The sequence below is a fragment of the Cupressus sempervirens genome, chromosome 3, assembly GCF_028749045.1.
Source record: "Cupressus sempervirens isolate cs-2001-9-10 chromosome 3, ASM2874904v1, whole genome shotgun sequence".
Classification (NCBI taxonomy): domain Eukaryota; kingdom Viridiplantae; phylum Streptophyta; class Pinopsida; order Cupressales; family Cupressaceae; genus Cupressus; species Cupressus sempervirens.
Window position 1 is genome coordinate 548,162,867 of NC_143120.1, and position 15,572 is coordinate 548,178,438.

Genomic DNA, 15,572 nt, shown 5'->3' on the forward strand with positions numbered 1-15,572 from the left:
AACAATAATAATGGGAGTCGCAGTCGAATTCAATACGATGCGAACGGCCGCCCAATGGTTCAATGCCGAGCATGCAATTTATGGAGCCACTTCGCCCAAAACTATACATTGGCAAACGCACCAAAGTTGTTATGCAGATGATGCGGTCCAGGAGATCATGAAGATGCCAAGTGCCCAAAATCAAGAGTGAATTTGATCACCATCAGGATGGACGAAGAGGAGGTTCTAGCAATCACACGGAAACAAGCAAAACTGTACCCCAACCCGACGGAAGAAAAGAGATTGGAAGAAGCGTGGGTGGAAATTGAGAAAGCAACGCAGGCGGCGAAATCAAAACTGAAGGACACTACCGGTACCTCAACAAGGAACTACGTAGAACAAACATCATACGACAGATATTACAAACTGAAGTACCAATCAGAATAAACGATCTGCTGCTCATAATGCCTCAACTTCGATCGGCACTCACAAACATCGCTCCAACTGCCAAACCACCGAGAGAACATGGAAAGGAGAAGGAAAGTGGAGCAAGCGCAGCGGACCCGATGCTACTAGCCCTCACATTCGGACAGCATCCGATGGTCATAGAGATGAGCATATTAGGAACGGTCCTTTCAAACACAATTGTGGACGGAGGTTCAAAGGTAAACGTCGTGCCAGAAGATACCTAGAAGAAGTTGGGACAGCCGACGTTGTGGCCACCTACATTCTAGTTGCTCACGGCAGACCAACACGGCATTAAACCTGTCGGGATCCTGATGGCACAACTAGTGACTATTGGAACACAGTCGTTCCTACTCAACTTCGTCGTCATTCCGCTGAAGAGGAGAGAATATGACGCCATTCTCGACCGGGGATGGCTTGTACAAGCAAGGGCTAAGCATGACTAGAAGAAGAATACGAAGGGGATGACGATTCATTATTGATTTACACACACAAATGGTGAGTGAAGAATCCGTATCATCTGATTTCGAAGAAGAGGATGAAGGAAAATAGGGATTGGAACCCACTGAGAAAGGAGTCCTCCAGTTGGAAGATAGATTGATGGACGATGATTTGCATTCGGTGAACGGCCTTTTTCTGAGCTGTAATATGTTAAGGGTCGACGAAGGTGAGAAAGAAGAGGGAAATGAATGTCCGAAGGAATACAGAGAAGCGGAAGAAGGAAAGACGGTTACGACAAAAGCTGAAGGGAAGAACATACAGTACAAACCCAAAAAAGGGAAAGATTCCACCGTGCAGTGCACAATAAACAGACCACGCAGAAAGAAAATGTTACGTCAAACCACGGATATAGTAGAAAGGTGTCGGCAACAAGGAAAACCCATCATACGATTTGCAAAGGAAACAAAGAGCAAGGGCTTAATAAAAGCTTCAGCAGTACGGAGTGAAGGTTCTAAAATCAAGAATACAGTTATTGACGACAAGGAGTGGCAACCAACGGAATTCATGGTACCGAGTTTCAAAAGCAAGCTTGGAGACATGGAAAGCCAGAGGGAAAGGTTCCATAATTTGAACAAACTCGAGGAGAAGCAGCTATTGGCACAATGGGCCATGAAGGTGATGCAGAACAAGCACAAAGCGTGGCATGACAAACACCTGAAACTGAACAAGTTCCAACCAGGACAGATGGTGTTGAAGTATGATGGACGAAATGAAATCAAACCGGGAAAGTTTAAAGTCAAATGGCTCGAGCTATACCAAATCCGGGAGTAGGTGATAATGGAGCAATAAAGTTATAGACACTGGACAGACAGAAAATTCCAAAAACAATGAACGGTTGCAAGTTAAAAATATATCATGCACGAATTGTTCCGTCATCGACAAATATCAAGGAACAATAAAATTCAGCAAATTTGAAAATAAATGAAAAAAATTGAAAAAAATAATAAAATAAAATAAAATAAATTAAATTGGTTATTAAAGTCACCGTACGGTAGCTTTAGCAAGTCACTAATCGTTGTATGACCTTTTAAGGGCCCTCACGTCCGTACGGAAAATGCAGTCAAGGATCTTGTTATTCACTGTACGGCACTGTGAGTTATCTTGGCAAGCACTGTACGGCGGGTTTCAGGGAGATTAGTGAAGCATCGTACGCTCATCTTCTATTTCACCGTATGGCCTTTTAAAGATAGTTTCATGGCCATACGACAACTTATAATCATGCATTGGCACCGTACGGCGATTTAATTCACCCATCATACGTGTTTTATAGTGCCTTCACTGTACGGCTTGTATTGCATCAGAGAGATTAGCTTCAAGTAAATTTCGTACGATGCATCCAAGAGAAGAAACAAAGGTCGCACCACGTGTTTTGAAGATAGGAGGCAGACCAAAGGCCGTACGCTAACTACAAAGACCTGCACGACGTCTAAGTCACAGAGGTGTTAAACACATCAGCAACTTGATCTATGAAGAAGCTAGCGGTGTTTTGAAGATCTTCTTGGAAGGAAAGGTCGTACAGCCAGTCAAATGAAGTAACTACAGCAAAAGTCTGAAGTCTATATCATTTAGCTGTACAATTGAGGAATTGTTTAACCATACAACAGAAGTTCACAGATCAGTAGAAGGAAGCAATCAGAAAGAGAAGGCAGAAGGAAGCAGTCAAAAGAGAAGAAGCAAAAAGACAAAAAACGACGACAAATCAAAAATGTTCAGAATGAATAACGTATGATGCCCAAGGGAAGGGAAAGACATAAACAGGTAGTAAAACATAAGCAGTTGCTAGAAAGAGTGTGGAATCGGAAGAAAATCACAAAAATAGTGTGTTCTATGGAGTTCTGTGTGGGTTTGAGAGTGCTAATTTGGTCTTGGCGGCGTGGGTGCTGCCCCTCGACCCCGCTCTGTATCGCGACAAGGAGAGCACCTGACCCCGCGGGGGCATTGCCCCTCGACCCTACTGGGGGCAATGCCCCCTAGACCCCTAGTCGATGTAGTTATCAGTCGTGGGAAGTGTGACCAATTGATGAGACCTGGAGCTGCTCCAGGCATAGAGTGTCTGTGTGCCAAAGGTGGAAAGATCAATAGAGCAAGTCTTTCGAGAGAGGTGATATGCTTCGAGGCATTCGGAGTAGGTGTTGGATGTGAGGCTGTCTTGGTGGATGCATAGAGAGCTCAAGAGGAGCTGATCATACAGTTGAAGGCAGTGCAGCGACACTTGGCTCAGGGTACCCAGGAGTTGGAAGCAGAGAAAGCAGCACGAGTGGCTATCAAGGTCATCTTGATTAAGGAGACAGTATTGTGTTAGCAAAGGCTACAGATGCAACGTGGTTTGGAGACCAGTTTGATGCAGGCACGGAACGAATGTGAACGTGGTGTGACGGAAACATATCTATCTTGTTGTAGTTAGTCAGTTAATGTGTTTCGTTTTGTTAATCTGTCTTGGATATTTTGTAATTGTCATCCGAAGACGACTTTTTCTTTTAGGGGGGATGATGTCGTCGGTAAATATTGTGTAGCCAACAGGTTGATGTTGTCGGTAAATATTGTGTAGCCGACAGGTTGATGTTGTCGGTAATTGTTATGTAGCCGACGGACCCCTTCAGGAAGGTTCTTCAGGATGGTATATGTACAACTTTGGATCATCATTGTAATCATCATGATAAGCATTATGTAATCTCTTCGGCATATATGCGAATAAAAGGAGTACTACTATTACATGTTCTTGTTTCATTATCTGTATGCATTAATTCATTTACCCCATACAATAAACAGCCATGTGCACCAAACTGGATTCCAAGACTCAGAAACTAATGTTCACAAGATACAGTGATACACATAAGGCTCATATGTTGATTGATGTTGACACTGATCATCTCATATTCAGTCGAGATGTAGTCTTTGATGAAGATCGAGGTCCATTTCACCCTTCTCCAATTTCTAACCCTAAGGGTCAGCCTCCACAAGTTACAAATATGGATATTCATCTTCCATTTGGTTCTCCTGATGGGAAGGACTCAATTGCCATTGTGCCACTAACCCCTTCACAGGATATTCAGGCTCCACATTCAATGATTCTAGGTCATGTTCCTACTGCAATAGATGTTGATTTTTTCTACTCTTCAGCCCAAGTGGTGGACCAAGACCGTTGGTGACCTTCATGAAGATGAACTTGTTAAGGCTAGATCTGCTAGGAATAAAAGCAAGCAGCATACCAAAATCAATTTTTCTCTTATGGACAATATTTACATAATTTATGAGCCTCAAACAATATTCAGAGGTTGAGGGTGTGCCAAAGTGGGGACAAGCCATGGCAGTTGAACATCAGAGTCTCATGAAAATAAGCACTTGGTTGTTGTCTACTCTTTTACCAAGGAAGAAGCCCATTGGCTGCAAATGGGTCTATAAGGTCAAGTATAAGGTTGATGGCACACTTAGTACAAGGCATGGTTAGTTGCTAAAGGGTTTTCATAAATTGTGAGCATTGACTATGAGGAGACGTTTGCTCCAACTACCAAAATGAGTACCACTCATCTTGTCCTAGCCCTTTCCGCTCAGTTTGGATGGTGTGTCCATCAAATGGATGTCAAAACTGCTTTTTTGGATACTGATTTGCAAGAAGTGGTTTACATGACTTAGCCTTTGAGCTATCAGGTCGCAAGTAAAGAATATCAGGTCTACAAATTGGTAAAATCTCTCTATGGTCTCAAATAGACACCCCATGCATGGTACATCAAGATTGATAAGTATTTGATTGATCAAGAGTTCCAACATTGTCCTTTTGATTTTAATCTATATGTCGAACATGCTAGTAGTGAGATTCTTATTCTTGTCATCTATGTTGATGATTTGATCATAACCGGTAGTGTGCCACATTTGGTCGAGCAAGGAAAACATAATTTGTGCCAGACTTTTCACATGACACATTTGGGACTTCTCCATTATTGCCTCAGTATAGAAGTTTGGTAGACAAATATTTCTTAGTCAAAGTATGTCAAAAGTTTTTTGAAGAAACTCTGTATGCAGGATTGCAAACCCGCATCTATAACTATGGAGAATGGGTTGAAACTTTCAGCTAAATCAGATTCACCGATGGAGTATGAGTTAGCATTTAGGCAACTAGTGGGCAGCCTTATCTATCTCACTGCCACTAGGCCTAACGTTAGCTATCTTGTGAGTTACATATCTCGCTTCAGGACAGCTCCTAAGGCTGAACACTGGATTGCCGTGAAGCGTGGGCTGCAATATGTGAAGAGCATTCCTGATTTTGGCATTTTGTCAGGATCCTAGCTTATTGGTTATATGGACTTAGATTGGGGAGGTCTTGTTGACAATCAAAAATCTACTTCTGCATATGGTTTTAGTTTGAACATAGATGCAGTCACATAGACCAACAAAAAGCAGAAGGCAGTATCACTCTCCTCTACCAAGGCTAAATACTGAGAAACGGTAAGGCAACTTGTAAGGTAGTTTGGCTTGGATAAATGCTTGCCAACTTGAACATGCCTCAAGTAAGACCTGCTCCCTTGTTCTGTCATAATCAAGGAGTTATAAAGTAAGCCAAGAATCCTGGCTTCTATGAAAAAATAAAGCACTACACCTTCATTGTCACTACATCTGACATCTTGTCAAAAATGGATCCGTGATGTTGCAGTAGGTACGCACTGAGGACAACACAGCAGACATCCTCACGAACTCTCTCAGTCTGGAAAAGTTTGTCAAGTTTAGTGGTCAACTTGACGTAGTTGATAGAATGAGCATTAAAGGAGGGTATTAGACTATTTTAACCCTCCTACATTCTTTCTAATTTTAACTAGTTGCTGTAGAATCTTAATTAATGGTCATTTAGGCTTTCTTTTATATTCTCATGAGAGATGGATTCATGTTGAATTACTACTCATGAAACATGGGTCAATGAGTTTGACTCAAAAATCACACAGTTAAATCCTGATAGCAATATCACAACTTTCTTTTTTAGTTGTCTTAAATCAGTCTATTTTTAGACATTGTCTTTATTTGGACCTTGTTATCCAGTTAACGCTAATTTTAGCATTTGTAAAACTCTATTTTAGACTCTCGTGGAAGGTCAGACAGCGGAAAATAAAGTGGGTCTCAGTTTTTGCCTCCCCAAGCTGACAGAGATGACAAACCCTCTCCTCCCTATCAATTTGATGGTCAGTCCAGATCCGTAAACAATGAGAGCCCATCCTAAAAGATCCCAGAGAAATGTGTAGGACATGAGTCCATCACCGAGAAATGTACCAAGGACGCACAATAACCCCATCCTCGATATACATGAAGTGCTTCGCATAGAAAGCCATCCTTAGCATAAGACCCCCTGGAGAGTTACTCCATGTCATGATAATATACTGTCTATACATGTTGATCCTGAATTGTTTAGCTCCTACCATGAGGGCAAGAGGTGAGTGGGGTATCTAGAGAAAATTGAAAGGGGGGAAGATGGTCCATCGAGAACCTAACCGAACCAAGAAGAGCAGACGCTTGGGTGAACTAGCAATGAGCCCTACCAGAAGGATCGGAGCTAGCAATTGTCTCGGAGTAGTAGGCCAAGTAGGAGTACTAATGTCCCTCAGAAGAGTCAGAGAAGCCCTATAACTGGTGGAGAAACCAAATCAGATCAAAGATGGTCCCAGGCCTGAAGGGATGAGCACCAAACTCAACTAAAATGACACTATGGGGGGTGCACTGATGGCGCCTAATGATACGTTGAAGGATGGTTTGAGCCCGCTCGACCGAAGCCCAATCCGACTCAAGGAGAGGACGACTCCACACAATAGAACCGTAAAGGATTTTCGATCTAACCAAAGAGTCCAAGAGGGACATCTTGGTCGTGGTGTTCTGGAAGTGATGTCTAAGACACTATGTCTCAAGCATAGTTAGGGAGTCGAACCCTTTGTTCACACGGGGCCACATAGCAAGTCTCAAAATGAAAAAGACCCCCAAAAATTTAACCCCCAAGTTAGCATAGGAGGAAGTGATCTCGATCTCCTCACTCTGAAAGTAGAAGTGAAGATGAGAGGTCTTCAAGGAATTGAAGACCATCACCTAGGTCTTACCCAGGTTCACAAATAACTGTCACAGAGCATAGAAGGAGGCCAGCCCATCAAGGAGTCGCTAGAATCCCTTGGGGGAGGAGTCCAAAAGAACCACATTGTGTGCAAAGAGTAAAATGGATATCAGAACTTTGTGTAATAGGCATTCATCCCCCAGAAGTGAGAAGTCTCAAAGGAAGGTCTCCAACTCATCGATGTAGATATCGAAAAGAGAAGGAGAGAGAGGGCAGCCCTACTTCACTCCAATGGTGCTCTGAATACAATCTGAAAACCCCTTAGGGGATTTGAATTTGCCTGCTACACACTCATATAATCTCATGATAGTTGTCAGAAGAACATCTGAAACCCCAATCTCCCAAAGTCTTTGAAAGAAGCCCGTCCTAGGGACAAAGTCAAAAGCTTTGCAAAAGTCCACAAAGCAACAATAGACTTTCAATGAGTGGTATCAAGCCTCCTCAATGATAGCTTGTAACGTAAGAATATGGTCCATGGTCTGGTAATCAGCCCAAAAACCAGCCTGCCCTCTGGCCCAACAGTGTCAGCAATTGAGCTATGGAGTCTCAGCTTCAGCTGCCTTGATACAATAAGGTGTTTCTTCCACGCTCTCAGGGAATACAAGGTGGTGTTATATTCTTCTCTTAGAGAAGATTTGAGGTATAAAATCTCTTCCACCCTTTCCGGGCAATGCAAGGTGGATCCATCCTCTATGGGTATACAAGATGGATATCATGGAAAGAGTCCATGAAGTTCTTGAACACCCTCTGAAGAGTGTCATGGTGATAAACACAATATAACTTGATTATTTTAGAATCCTCCCTAGCTATGAGGGAGTGTTGAAATTAGCTAGATCGGGTTCTAGCATATTAAATTTTAATGTTGCCTTTGGCAATTAAAATTAAAATTAGACTGGAATAATTCAGTTACCCCTCGTAATTGGATTGGTCCCAAAATAATGCAACTTATATTATATCATGTAATTGGGTTGGGCCCTAATTGAACTTGATGTAACTTATAAACATTGAAAGAACAGGCCCTATTTGGGCGCTCAAGGCAATCGTAACTTGTAATTAATAAATTCATATTTGTATTTTTGTGGCAAAATACAAAAGGCCAACCTAGGGTCTCAAGGAATGTAATTGGTATATAAATAAGGCATTGTTTTGCCTTTCAACACAAATTCATTCATCAACTCCATCAACGAATTCCTCTGCTAAGTTTGGCGATCTAATCCTAACAGCCTGTGAACTTCAATTAGGAACCAACAAACTTGTAAGAACTTCCAGCAAATTTGAATTATCTGCGAATCATTCATTGAAGGTCTGCAATCATCATATCTGAGTCTGCTGGGCGAAGTTGCATCATTATAATCTGCTCTTATGGTGATCTAAGGTTCAGACCAGTAATTGCAATCAGATAAGTCAGCCTTTTCTTATGCCCTAGGTGAGGAAATTTGTCATTATACTACTGCTGATATTAATAACATATGATCTGAACTTTGTTGCTGGGTATTTCCTCCAAGAGGAAGGTTTTCCTAGCGTATCTTTGTGTTCTTGTGTGTGCATTTTGTTTATATTCCGAGTTTTGTTAATTCTGATCACTAGAATTAACATATTCTAGCTGAGTATTTGTACTTTTGTTGAATAAATTGGAAATTACTGCATGCAAAAATTATTTGTTGAATTTTTGTGTGAAAATCTGGAGTAAATACTAAATAGTAAAAACCTTAGCAGGATATTACACACAACCAGTGAATTCACAGCCCTAATAACCTTTGTTGGGACAGCCAGCATCAAAAAATATCCATTTGGGTGGTTGCAGCATAGGCCAGTGAATTGTTTTATTGATAAGAAATTCCTTATATCTACATATATTTGGCACTGTTTGTTTCTCATGAAACAATCAAATAGTTTTATATTTTCAGTTGTTTAATGAAATGTCAACTTTTGGAAATAGGATATAATAATAGACAATAATAATAAATTTAAAATATGGGAATTAAAATAATATTTAAACCAAGGAATATATGAAACAATAAAATTAAAATATAACATAGCTAAAATTTAGTTAAGTAGATGAAGGGTCAAAAGGCATGAAATGAAAAGTTGTAACTCTCTCAGACATGAGATATTAAACAGGAGAAGAAAAATTCATTTGAAACTGAAAAGGGAGGAAGAGACAATGGAAGATGTGATCCAAGAAAGGAAGAGAAAAATTAGGAAGTGACTTCTTCAAAGGCAAAGTTATGAAAGGTTGTGACTCTTTCATAGGGTGGCAATGATGAAGGGTTGTGACTCTTTCAAAAGAGTTGTAATTATGAAAGATTGTGACTCTTTCAAAGGGCAGCAATAATGAAGGGTTGTGGCTCTCTCAAAACGTAATAATTATGAAAGCTTGTGACTCTCGCAAAGGGCAGAAATGGCAAAGGGTTGTGACTATTTCAAAGGGCAGTAACTGTGAAGGTCATGACCATTGCAAAGGGCAGACATGATGAAGAGGTGTGAAAGGTGATAGCTCTTTCAACAATTAAGCAGATTCCATTCCAAGCATTGAAGGAGGATTGATAAATCATAATCCTTCTTTCATCAATCATAAATCCCTCACTAAATCAAGTTAAAAATCAATCAGAAAGATCAAGCAAACAATCATCAAATCCACATCAATCATCACTTCATTGTGGGATCAAGAAAACAAATAATTCATCAATGAGATCAGCAGCATTCAATAATCACTCATCAATCATCAAATCAACAATTATTCAATAATCATCAAAATCAACAATCATTCACTCATCATTCAGTAATATATTGAAAGATCGATCATGGACAAATTTGATATAAGGAAATCGATCTAAGAGAGTATTCTGATATAAGGGAATCAGATTTAGACACACAACAGCCTATAGCAAAAATTCAGATTTTAGACTGGTGTGCATGAAAGTGTATATTTATGCTTGATAAATGTGATAGTATCCAATTTGGATGATATGGTTATCCATTTATTATACTTCATGTATGTGGTACTTTGGCTGATATGATTATATATGTTATGAGTTGGAGGAAGTAAGATAGGGAGATGTGGTTCACCAGCTCCTTTAAACTAAGTATGCCACCCCAAGAGGTGACATTTGTCATAGTCAAACATTTCTGCCTCTTCTGGGCTGAGAGGCAATTTGATTACCTCAAGGGGTGGAATTGGTCACTGCCACTTGTGGGATAAGGACGAGTTGCCATAATGTGAATGTTATGTGCTTAGTTGGAGTGAGTATGCCACCCCAAGGGATGGAATTGGTCATAGTTGGACAATCCTGCATCTTGTGGGTCAAGAGGTGGGTTGTTTACTCTAAAAATGAGATTAGTTATATTATATGATTGAGAAAGATATATTTATGGACTATGTTGGAAATGCCATTTGAGGGTAAAATCTAGGGCATTGGAAAAGGGGACACTACATATAACTTCTCAAAAAATCGGTAGATCATACATAATGATTTCCTAGGAATATTGGTGATTAATATAAGCATATTGTAGCTGTTCACAATTTATGCCAGTGATCAGTTTGTGTTGAGTAATCAGCAACTTAGCTTTGATTTCAATGCTTTTTCATAACCATAGAGGGGGAAAAAGCAGATAAATCAAACCTTTGTTCAGGGATTTTAAAATCTTGTACTCAGTATACTGGTATGGGATCTAGGAATAATATTTCTCTTAAAATTGTTACTACTCTCAAGGCAGTAATCTTGTTCACACTTGGAATCCTAGCTTCATTACTGATGCAGAGGGGTTTTGAGTACTTTGCTAATGTCTACCGACCCAACTAGATTGAACACCTCACTAGGAACCTTCCAACCAAGATCCCTACAACCAAGATTTCCTCCCTTTGTTCACAGGTGGATTCCTTTTCTCATCCTCAACAATCTTTCCACAATCTAAGGTCTCCAAGCACCACAATCTAAGGTCTCCAAGCACCACAATCTAAGGTCACCAAGCACTCTACCCTACCCCTTGCCAATCAAGATCTGCCTATGACTCCCACTCCAAGACTTGTATACATGCTCTTTGCTCTTCTCCCAGCTTAATTTGGCCAACTTGATCACTTGGTCCCAATACAAACATTCTGGATCTTTCTTTCTGCAGATTTGGTCAGTTTTAGACCTACTAAGAATCAGGGCTCTTGATCGGGTTATTTGGATTTACTTCCAAATCCACTTGCACAACCCCTAGATTAAATTATAGTTTCAGATACCCTTTTTCTTCAATTACAAGATTCTAGATTTATGCATCTGGGTTTTGACTCCTTGGTGCCAAACCACAAAACCCTCACTTTGATGCCCTAGTAGGCTTAATCGCTTAGTTTACAAAGCAACTCATGTCTTGATTGAGTTTCTCCAGAAGACAACCCTGCAGATAGTTTGGTACAACCTATCACACACTCAATCCACCCTCATTTTGATTCTTCACCTTGTACATTCATACTTTGAAACTTGTTTGCAGTCAATCTGGCTAGCCACATAGAGATGTCTAGCCCTTAATTCCCATCAAAAGCCTCTATGGCACACACCCACTGATCCAAAACCACCATGGGCCTTATTTTTACGAGGAGACTCTTCATTTCACCAAGAATTATATTGTTCAAATGGTGGAATGAAGATTAATACATCATTTTGGACCTTGTATCAGAAATCGGATGATTTCTCTTTTGTTTCTTCACCAAATCCAATGAAACCACAAGCAAAGGAAAGTTAATTCACTCTGTTTTCACTCACTATAAGTTGCACAGACAAATGGTACAAATGCTGCAAACACAAAATTTGCACAGTAAAACCATGAATCAGTTGTTGATTCCATAGATTTTCTCCAACAACCTTCATCGTACAACTTGACTTGACCATATAGGCCTTCTCCACATTCCAACTGACCAACCAAGAAATTTGAACCATATGGCTGTTGAGGGACAACGTTCTGCTGTTTCGCAACTTGCATTTTTGCAGCCTTGAGAAATAGCGTAAGTTTCACTATTTCACAAGTTGTTTATGTCCCTTCTCGTGAAATGGCAATAGCTTGATTACATCCTTGCATTGACACCATGAATGAACTGGAAATAGGAAAACATGTTCCTAAAACACCAAAAACAACACTTACAAACAGATAACTCATGTTGCATTCTAGTTTGACAACCCTACCTGACCAAAAGACTCATACAACTCATGGTGTTAGGAGACCTTATTACATTACCATGAAAACAGAAGAAAGACAGGACCATATGAACAAATTGGTCATCCTCCTAGGTGCCCCTGCACCAATTACGTATCTTTTATAGACTGTTAGAGAAATGATCTCCAAAGATGGTACTTTCCTGTCTTTGCTTTTCAACAAAAAATCTAAGAATTATCTTATTATAATCTTGGCTAATTTTGGAGGGATAGGAATCCACTCCAATGCACACTAATACCAATGATTGAATGGGATGCTTTAGGGAAATATTATCTATCAAGTAATCTATAAAGAACATTTTTTTATTTAATATCATGCCAAATCCATGCCGTCCTTTGAGCCTTTAGGGTTGTGTTTGGATCGTTAGGTTCCCAAGAAAATATACTTATTCTATTTGCTATCTGAAAAAAGATTTCCATATACAATAAAATTCTCTTTGGTTTTATTTTTCAGAATTTAGAATGCTTCCTCTTTTGTCCATGTATTATAGGTTTTCAGTTTTGTAAACAGATTTTCTTGTTCATTTTCACTTTCATTGTACAGGAGTTATAATTAGAAATATAACGGTCTGTGTGTATGTAAACCACGAGTTAGCATGCTTCTTTAGTTTCTAGCCTCTCTCACGCAGCTTATGTGGTAGGTGAGGAGGTGTGCGCTCAAATTTTCTCAAGACAGCCTGAGGAACACCAAATATTGAAGCAATGACTCTGATTCATTAAAAGCTTGATTGTGGCTCCTAACAACATGGTTTAGCGAAACTTGTCGAACATATCAGACTGAAGCTACTGATGTCCTGCCAGCACATTGCATGTGGCACTATGCTCACTTTTTTGCACGAACTCTTGTTTCCAGCCTAAGTTACCGGGGGTGCTTTTGCTGCACGTGCTTTCTTTGGCACCGTGTTACCAAAGGTCTTTCATTCCTAGGTTATTATCACTCTGTATATCCTTGATAATCACGATGGGCAACCCAGCAATTATTCTGATGTTAACGTGGTTGCACTGGGTCGGGATGTTGACACTACTTGTATTAAGTAAAAAGGCCATGAACAAGATCGATTACCATTTTTAATGGTTTGAAGTTATAAAAAATTGTCATTTTATTGACTAGAGAACTCGGAATTTAGGGGCATTCTCTAATTTGTATGACGCCGAGAATCGTAAAGTTGATTTCTTGTAAGCAATAGAAATTAAACTGCATATTACCATTTGCTTTCCACTCTATTTCTGCGACTACGTGTGATTTTTATGTTATACATAATGGAATCTCTTCACAAACTTGATGGATCTTCATCCTCACTGGGACATGGAGCTATAAATTTGAAGTGGGAATATTTCTTTAAATCTGGGAAAACCAATCGACAATTTTAGATATCTTCTTTCCTTTTCGGCATAACGTGTCTCAAAATACTCCAGAATTTGTTTGAACAAGAAATGGAAAAATAGGGAATTTTAAATTCGACACATATTAAAATGCAAATAAATAACTAGTTGGCGTTACAGATATATACTTGCATGAATTCCTGAAGATTGATGGTGGATTGCGACAGTTGGGAGAAAAAATGTTGTACCTGTTATTTCATTTCAATATTGTTTCTAAATTCTGTGAAGCACAAGCCCTCGTCGTCGCCCTGGGAGTCTGAGAAAACAGGTAGCAGCTGTTGAATCCGCGCAGCAGCAGAGCAAAGAAGATAAAAGAAAAGTAGAGGGCAGGCCCAGCGTTTGCTGCTTATTTTGGCGAAGCGGTTGTACCTCACACGTGGCTTCGCTGGTACATTGGATTGGATTCACCTTTCGTTTGCGCATACAAATAATTAACCTTTCATTTTATTTTAATTTTGTTGCGTTTGATTGTTGCTATTTCAGTTTCCTTAACTTTCATCTTTCTCGTCTGCACGTTTCTCAGTCGCTTACCAAATCCTCTCGACTGTGACCCCATTAAAAATGTATTCTTCTCTCTCTAAGCTGGATACCATATCATGGTCGGTTTTCTGAATACCATGAAAAGTTTTCATTCTATTTCATGGGATTTCTCATTCTATTTCATTTTTTTTTTAAAGATTTATATACATTAGCAATCTTAGATGGATGTACTACGTTATTAGTAATAGGCTGAAAAATAAATTCGAAATGGATGTACTATATCATTATTAGTTTTTTTGCTAGCAGAAATACTTATGCATTCATGATAGTGCTAATATGACATTAACTTGACCAATCAAATTAAAGAATTGAAAAGTTTATATGGAACTTACAATGTGTATATCTATTTTTCATTTTTTCTTATTTTATAAATGACATTTTGTGCTCATGATAAATTAATAAGAGTTTTCAAAAATAATTATTTTATCTTCCACACTACCTAAGACATAAATGCCTATTTAATCAACAATAATAACTAAATCATTTTTCTTACCAAAGATTGTAAATATATCAATTTATTATTTTTAACTTCTTGTGAGTTTAAGCTTATTTAAAATTTTACTTAAAAACTAATTATCATATCATTTCAAAATACATTTATTTAATTTTTTCTTCACAATAATTTAAAATTATTTTATTTTAATTTTAGAATTAATTTTTTTTTCTAAATTATAATTAAATTAATAAATAACAAAAATATATTTTTAAGAATATAATTATTTGATAATTTTTTATTAAAAATATTTATAAATTTTGTTATAAAAAAATTTAAATTGTTTTTAATGTTTTATATATTTTCTATTTTAAATATATTTATTAGTTTTACATTGTTCCTTACTTTTGTCAATCGTAAAATGCTAACTTTTTCACACTATGTTTAACTAGCTATTTTTTCCAATCTTGTTTTAATTCTTTTTTGCATTTTAAAATTTGTAAAACTAATATTGTTCTTCAAACTTACTAACTCTTTTGTTGGTTTGGATCAAGTAGTCAACAAATTATTTTTCAAAATTTAATATTTGAATTTATATTGGAAAAGGTAGAAACGAATACTTCATTGTGTAATCACCTAAAAATGGTCATCTAGACTATTAGCCCCCTTTTCAACATTTTGGCTAAATTAATTTAATCACTTACCTAAGCCAAATTGCTAATAATCAATTTATTTGATTATAACCTATAGTTTGACTATGCTATCTTAAGTTCATTATTTGATTAAAAGAACATGTCCCCTTTTAATTAAATAAAAGACCCCATTCTTCTAACCCACTTAAAGTGCACACATAAAGTCCTTTTTCTATTTTGCAATTAAAAGAAAAGGCTTTGTGACTTTTGTCTTATATGACAAGTCAACTTATATTCTATTGGCTGATTTGTGTGTGCACATGGATCACTCCTCTTTTTGAATTCCACCGTTGATCATCCAC

The 15,572-nt window shown here is 38.4% G+C and overlaps 1 protein-coding gene across 4 annotated transcripts in view; it reads right to left on the reverse strand.

Moving 5' to 3' along the window:
- The window catches only part of SGT (UDP-Glycosyltransferase superfamily protein), a 214,467-nt gene extending 200,172 nt beyond the window's left edge, over positions 1-14,295 (reverse strand). For 2 of the 4 annotated variants that reach the window (XM_089820835.1, XM_089820833.1), the window contains exon 1: positions 13,794-14,295. The gene's annotated coding sequence lies outside the window, so the exon portion shown is untranslated. The remainder of the gene's footprint in view (positions 1-13,793) is intronic. The other 2 variants (XM_089820837.1, XM_089820836.1) reach the window with 2 other exon arrangements.
- Positions 14,296-15,572: the final 1,277 nt, after the last annotated feature.